Source organism: Myotis brandtii, unplaced genomic scaffold (assembly GCF_000412655.1).
Source record: "Myotis brandtii unplaced genomic scaffold, ASM41265v1 scaffold33, whole genome shotgun sequence".
Lineage (NCBI taxonomy): Eukaryota > Metazoa > Chordata > Mammalia > Chiroptera > Vespertilionidae > Myotis > Myotis brandtii.
The window spans coordinates 288,270-296,051 of record NW_005362713.1 but is presented as its reverse complement, the minus strand read 5'-3'; the positions used below and the strand labels follow the sequence as shown (position 1 = coordinate 296,051).

General features: G+C 41.8%; 1 protein-coding gene across 4 annotated transcripts in view; it reads right to left on the bottom strand.

Moving 5' to 3' along the window:
* The window catches only part of CCSER2 (coiled-coil serine-rich protein 2), a 232,918-nt gene that overhangs the window by 203,810 nt on the left and 21,326 nt on the right, over positions 1-7,782 (bottom strand). For 2 of the 4 annotated variants that reach the window (XM_005871119.2, XM_005871121.2), the window contains exon 2: positions 6,778-6,845. The exons of 1 other annotated variant lie outside the window; for it this stretch is intronic. The gene's annotated coding sequence lies outside the window, so the exon portion shown is untranslated. Of the gene's footprint in view, positions 1-6,733; positions 6,752-6,777; positions 6,846-7,782 lie in introns of those variants that run through there. One more of the 4 variants, XM_014543627.1, reaches the window with a different exon arrangement.

The following is a 7,782-nucleotide window of genomic DNA, read 5'->3' as shown; positions in this document are numbered from 1 at the left end:
GCAGGGGGGTGTAGTTGGGGGTGACCAGGCAGGCAGGGGGGGGCAGTTAGGAGCGACCAGGCCAGCAGGGAGGGGGCAGTTGGGGGCGACCTGGCAGGCAGCGGGGGGCAGTTAGGGGCGACTAGGCCAGCACACAGAGGCAGTGAAGGGTGATCAGGCTGGCAGCGGGGAGCAGTTAGGGGTGGCCAGGCAGGCAGCAGGTGAGCGATTAGGAGCCAGCAGTCCAGGATTGTGAGAAGGATGTCCAACTGCCAATTTAACCCTCACACCCACACAAGATGGTGTAAACCGGCAGTCATACATCCTCTGAGGGGTCCCGGATTGGAGAGGGTGCAGGCTGGGCTGAGGGGAACCCCCCCATGCATGAATTTTGTGCACCGGGCCTCTAGTAGTCAATAATATTGTAATAGGAGGAAGAACCAAGATGGCAGCATAGGTAAAGGCAGGACTCACATCCTCCCACAACCACATTAAAATTACAACTAGAATTCAGAACAACCATCATTCAGAACTACCTGAAATCTAGATGAATGGAAGCCCTGCAACTAGAGACTAAAAGAGGAAATCACACTGAAACTGGTAGGAGGGGAGGAAGCACAGAATGGGCTGGTCTGACACCCACTGTGCTGTTTTTTTTTTTTATTGTTGTTGTTGTTTTAAACATATCTTTATTGATTTCAGAGAGGAAGGGAGAGGGAAAGAGAGATAGAAACATCAGTGATGAGGGAGAATCACTGATTGGCTGCCTCCTGCACATCCCCTACTGGGGACCAAGACCGCAACCCAGGCATGTGCCCTTGACTGGAACCAAACCCAGGACCCTTCAGTCCACAGGCTGATGCTCTATCCACTGAGCCAAACTGGCTAGGGCCCCACTGTGCTGTTTTTAATCGAAGGCATGTCTTGGCTGTGGAGGCCTCCCATGAGGAGTAAGGGGTCCCTGCCCCACACCAGAATAGTCAGCCCAGCGTTCCAGAGTTGGGAAAAGAAGACCCCGTAACTTCAGGCTGTAAAAACCAGCGGGGATTGAGGCTGAGAAGGCAGCTGAAGACCCAGGCAGTTTCTCTTAAAGTGCTGGTGCATGGACTTACTTGGACTCACTCCCTCTGAGCTCCAGACCAGGGGCAGCAGCTTGAAAGCATCCAGGAACATACAGGAAGAAACTAAATTGTCTAGCATCAGGGCAAGAGGTGGGGCAGCTTTCTCCAAGACAAAAGTGCTTGCAGAGGTCACTGTTCCTATGCTGAAACCTCCCCCACCACAGAGCTGACTGGCAGGCACCATATCTGAGTTTCCATCAGCCTGACCAACACTGTTTGCCCCTGGTGATTTTCCCCTTGACCTTTTCCTCCCTAAAGATAACATCTAGGCCTCAGTTGTATTTTAGCTCCAAGCCCAGAAAAGCAGCACAACCAGACAAGTGAGGGCCTTGGCTGCCTCAGGACCAGCCTCATTGACTAATGACCCCCTGCCCTGGAACCGACCAATTTGCAGCCCCACCTAAGCTGTCTGCAGTGGCTTTTCCATCTGAATGGCCTGTCCTGGCTCAGGCTTCAGATTTTCCTAAAATCTCTCAAATAAGTAGCAGCTGGACTCAGTGTGCCCCATACCTCTGGATAAGTGGCCCCAGGCCTGGCACTAGCAACAACTTGCCAAGGTTCACAGGTTGGTATCTCCTGAGAACCTCCAAGCCCAGCACAAGTAGCAGCCACCTGCAGATCACTCTATTGTGCCAGAAGGCCTAGGCAGAGAACAGGCAGTGGCTGACTTTATACCTCTCATGAGGCCCCAGAATCAGTGCACCCAGTAGACAGCTTCAGACCATAGCAGGTTAACTCTAACACATCCACGAGCAACACACTCAAGGGGCAGACTGAGTGAGCACCAAAGCCCCACTGAGGCAAGTCCTACTGCATAGGGGTGTCTCCTGCACAGCAGCTCTTCTGCTGTAGTCACATCTGGTCCTCACAGCCCATTGGCCTGGGGGGTCAACTCCTCCCAGTGACATCAACAGAAATCAAGGCTCAACTACAACAGGACAGTACACACAGACCACACAGGGTTGCAACTAGAGTACCCAGCTCAGGTGACTGGGGAGGCTAAGCCACTGGGCCCTACAGGACACCTACTACACAAGGCACTCTGGGAGACATAGCTGCTCTACCTAATACATAGAAACAAACACAGGGAAGCAGCTAAAATGCAGAGACAAAGAGAAATGAAAGAACAGAAGAAATCTCCAGAAAAAGAACTAAATTAAATAAAGCAAGCAAACTACTGGATACAGAGTTCAAAACATTGGTTATAAGGATGCTCAAGGATCTTAATGAGAGCTTCAAGGAACTCAGTGAGAATGTCAAGGAACTTAGAATTTCAAGGTTTTCAGTGAGAACATCAAAGACATGAAAAAGGATCAGTCAGAAATGAAGGATACATGAACTGAAATGAACAAAAATTTACAGGGAATCAAAAGCAGATTAGAGGATTCTAAGAATCAAATCAGCAATTTGGAATATAAGAAAGCAACAAACAACTAATCAGAAAGCAATAAGAAAAAAGAATCCAAAAATATGAAGGTAGTGTAAGAATCCTCTAGGACCGTGGTTCTCAACCTTCCTAATGCCGCGGCCCTTTAATACAGTTCCTCATGTTGTGGTGACCCCCAACCATAAAATTATTTTCGTTGCTACTTCATAACTGTAATTTTGCTACTGTTATGAATCTTAATGTAAATATCTGATGTGCAGGATGTATTTTCATTGTTACAAATTGAACATAATTAAAGCATAGTGATTAATCACAAAAACAATATGTAATTATATATGTGTTTTCCGATGGTGTTAGGCGACCCCTGTGAAAGAGTCGTTCGGGTCGCGACCCACAGGTTGAGAACCGCTGCTCTAGGACAACTTCAAGCATACTAACACTCACATCATGGGAGTGCCAGAAGGAGAGGGGAGAGAGCAAGAAATTGAAAACCTATTGAAAAAAATAATGATGGAAAACTTCTCCACCTGGTGAAAGAAATAGAACTACAAGTCCAGGAAGCTCAGAGTCCCAAACAAGAGGAACCCAAAAAGGCTCACACCAAAACACATCATAATTATAATGCCAAGAGTTAAAGACAAAGAGAGAATCTTAAGAGCAGCAAGAGAAAACCAGTTAGTTACCTACAAAGGCGTTCCCATATGACTATCAGCTAATTTCTCAACAGAAACTTTGCAGGCCAGAAGGGAGTGGCAAGAAATATTCAAAGTGATGAAAAGCAAGGACCTACAACCCAGCAAAGCTATCATTTAGAATTGAAGGTCAGATAAACAGCTTCATAAACAAGAAAAAAACTAAAGGAGTTCATCACCACCAAACCAGTATTATATGAAATGTTGAAGGGTCTTTTTTAAGAAAAAAAAAGGAATTAAAAACAACAAAATGGCAATAAATACATATCTATCAACAATTAAATCTAAAATTCAAAATAAAAGAGCAAGGAATCTAATGAACAAAATAAACTGATGAATAAAATAGAACTAGAGGCATGGAAACATTGAACAGACTGGTAATATCAGAAGGAAAGGGGGTGGGGGAAGAGATTAACCAAAGAACTTATATTCATATTAGTGCCCTGGTGCACAGATTAGTAGACAGTGAAAGGAAAATAATTAGAAAGTGGCCGGCAGGGCGGGACTGGGCAAGGCAGGCTGGATACGCTCCGGAGCCAACCTCCTGTGGCCCTCCCCAGGTAGTCGCACCTGGGGCGTTGCCTCAGCTCAAAGGGCGTCTGCAGTGCAAGCAGGGTCCCTCTGGCAGGTGAGGTCCCTCAGCCTGGCCTGCGGGGATGGGGCTGAAACCAGCTCTCTGACATCCCCCGAGGGGTCCTGAATTGCAAGAGGGTGGTTCTCGGGTGATGCACCCAGAATCAGGCTCCCTCCTCTCATGAGTAATCCCATCCCAAACAATTACTTATTCTAGCACTTTCCATAGAACTTTCTGATAATGAAAATATTCTATATCTTTCCTGTCCAATACAGTAGTCACTAGCCACATGTAGTTACTGAGTACATATGGTGAGGGTGACTAAGGAACTGAATTTTTATTTTTATTTAATTTTAACTCATTTAAATAGTTACATGTGGCTAGAGGCTATCATAATACACAAACAAACAAAAAAACAAAGAATTTATCCTCTCTTCTGTCTTTTCAAATCTTGCTATTATTTCTAGGGGAAAAAAAAAAGCCTGTTGTTTATTTTCATTCTATTTTATGAATCACAAAATGTGCCTGAGGAAGACAGATAAGCCTTGAAAAAGAGATAAATCAGATAAAAATAGCTTCTTATAAGAAACTTTTAAATAAAACTAGATGTAATAAATAAAAGTTGCAAGAGTAAGAAGAGTACAAAGAGTATCTGTATAGTCTTTATCCAGATTTACGTGTTGTTAATATTTTATGCCATTTGGTTACCATTTGCTCTCTTGCATAAAATATAAAAATATGTATTTCCATATGTATTTCTTAAGAATAAGAATTTTTTTAATGTAACCACTATACAGTTATGAATTTGACTAAATTTAGCATTGATGCAATAATTTAATCTACCATTTGTATTTCAGTTTCTTTCAGTATCGAAACCAAGAGTTACTGCAGGCTATTGAAGTCTCACTTACCTCTAGTTGGAATGACATTAATAGTTCTGAGCATTACATTTTCTCCTTTATTATTAAACTAACTATAAAATGCTCTTTATTTGAAACCATCTTGTACCACGTTAACACAACTTTCTCATTACTTTTTATACCCCCCGAAATCACATCTACACACTCATTTGGCTATAATAATGATCTAGATATAATTTAATATTCTATTTTTAAAATATCATTTTATAAATATTGCCCACATTTCTATCATTACATTTATTGTTAATGGCTACAATGTATTATATTGAACTAATGTGCTACAAATTATTTAACCATGAATTATAGGACCAAAGATTATGAACATCTTTATCCTTCAATATACCACTTTTAAAGTTACCCTAACAAAATGTATATACACAAAGGGGTAAGGGTGAAGAACCATGTCACATGATGAAAAGTACAGCGTTTACAAAACTAAGAGAACATATGATTGTTGCTGTCAAACAGTTTAAAGGGTGTCAGAGAGGGGCAGAACTGGGATCAACAGTTGGAAAAAAAAGAAAAGCAGTTTTAAGCCCAAAATAAGAAAATCTTTCAAACTATCAGAATTACTAAACAAGGTCATAGGCTACCACATAAAACACTAAGCTGCCCATCTCTGAAAGCGTTCAAAAACAAGCTGACAATCACTTGCCAGAGATGGCGAAGACTCTTACACTGGGTGGACAGTAGGATTAGAAAATCTTTCAAGTTTCTTTTCACTCGTGTATTCAAATATTTATTATTCACCTGCTATGATCGTAGCAATGTGCTAGGTGCTAGGTATAAAAAAGTTGACAAGACAGGCATGGTCCCTATGGCTTTTGCAATTATGGTCTAGTATAGAAAACAAACAAAAAAAAAAACACAAAAAACACAAGTAAAAATGTAATTACAAATCATAAGACCTGTGAAGGAAACAATGAAATGCTATAGGAGAAAACAGTAGAATGGACATTAAGGAAGGCATCTTAAAGGGGCATATTTCAGTTGTAGCCTAAAAGAAGAGGAGCTAGCTATGAAATGAGCGCAATGAAAATCTACTGAAGGTTATAACAGGAGAGTGACATGATCTGATTTTCACTTCTAAAAGATCATGCTCACTGTTATATGGAAAATAAGTCAAAAGGGAAAAAACATGGAGGCAGGGAAATCAGTTAAGAAGCTAGATAGGAAGGAATCCTACCTAAGAAAAGAAATAATGATGGACTAAATAGGCTGAACTAGATGGACAGAAAGGAATAGAGTTCAAGATGCGTGGGGGGGGATAGGAGCTACAGCACTTGGTGAGGAGTTAAATGCAAGAGATGAGAGAAAAGGGAAGGACAGAAATCAAGAATGACTCTCAGGTTTTTGGCCTGGACAGCTAATCAAATGATGCTACCATTTTCTGAGATTGAAAGATTGAAGGAAAGACAGATAAGGAGTACAATGAGAATCCAACTTTAAGACTCCGTGATTTTTTAAATACAAAATTCTATCAAGATCTCTCATGATTGCCGGGCTAGTGTTGCTCAGTGGTTGAGCATCGACCTATGAACCAGGAGTGCACATGCCTGAGTTGTGGGCTCAATCTCCAGTAGCGGGCGTGCAAGAGGCAGCTGATCAATGATTCTCTCTCATCAATGTTGTTTCCATCTCTCTCTTCCTCTCCCTTCTTCTCTGAAATACAAATGTAGTTTTAAAAAATCTCTCATGATTGATTCTCTGTTCTTTGAAAGGCCGTCTGTAATCCTGGCCATTGAGGCGTAGTTTGTTGAAGCACTGTCCCGTACACCAAAAGGTGGTGGGTTCAATTTCTAGTCAAGGCACATACCCAGATTTTGGGAGGCAACTGATGTTTTTCTCTCATATCAATGTTTCTCTCTCTTCCTTCCTCTCTCTAAAATCAATAAAATAAATGAATAAAAATAAAAGACAGTCTGAAGGGGGGGGGGGGGGGAAATGCTTTAAAGGAAACTTGGCAGCTGCTCTCTCCCACCACTATCCAACTCTGCCTTCCATTCACACCAAACCACCCAAGGGTCTGTATCACACCATGATCTTTCAGGACTTCTTACCAGGGAACACACTACTCCCTTGGCTCAAAATGCCACTCACCCACCTTGGTCCATCTTGGTAAATCTCTCTGAAACTTTTTCTTTCTGTCTCACCTCCTTCAGAGTGGAGCTCCTAGGCAGAACAATATAAGCCAAAATGATACACACACCCCACTCTCAACTTCAAAATACTACTATACAGAATGTTCAAATAGATTTTCTACAGTAAGTTACACTAGGTGAGAATCTAGTGCCACCCTCATAAATCCTAAAATCATCAGAAAGTAAATAAAGACCAATACTACAGCAAAAGCTAATGTAAATACATATAATACTTGTACAAAATATTCACAATACATAAAATTCAATTCTTTTTAAACATGTGCTAAATCATTTAGAATATAAAGGACTCAAATTTTAAAGTACTTTCTTCTATGAATTTGGACGTTTTAAAATGTTATAAGCAAGACAAATTCTAAAATCTGCTTGAAAACAAACAAAAAATTCAAGAAACTAAGCATTTCTATGGTTATATCTGGTTTCAGAAAATAATGATTCTATACTAAACAACTTGTGGTTATGAAACACATTAGACCAGCGGTTCTCAACCTATGGGTCGCGACCCCTTTGGCAGTCGAACGACCCTTTCACAGGGGTCACCTAAGTCCATCCTGCATATCAGATATTTACATTACGATTCATAAGAGTAGCAACATTACAGTTATGAAGTAGCAACGAAAATAATTTTATGGTTGGGTCACAACATGAAGAACTGTATTTAAAGGGCCAGAAGGGAGGAATAGAAGAAACCAAGATGGCGGCATAGGTAAACACCGGAATTTGCTGCCTCGAACAACCACTTCAAAAATACAACTAAAAGACGGAACGGACATCACCCAGAACCACAGGAAGGCTGGCTGAGGAGAGATTCTTCAACTAGAAGGAAAGAGAACAGCATACCTAGGCTCAGAGGAGGCGCAGTGTGGAAAATACAAAGGTACGGAGGTGCGCGTGGAGCCGGCTGGTGGCTGAGGGCGCGGTTGTCGTTTTCAATCAGGAGGGAGTCTCAG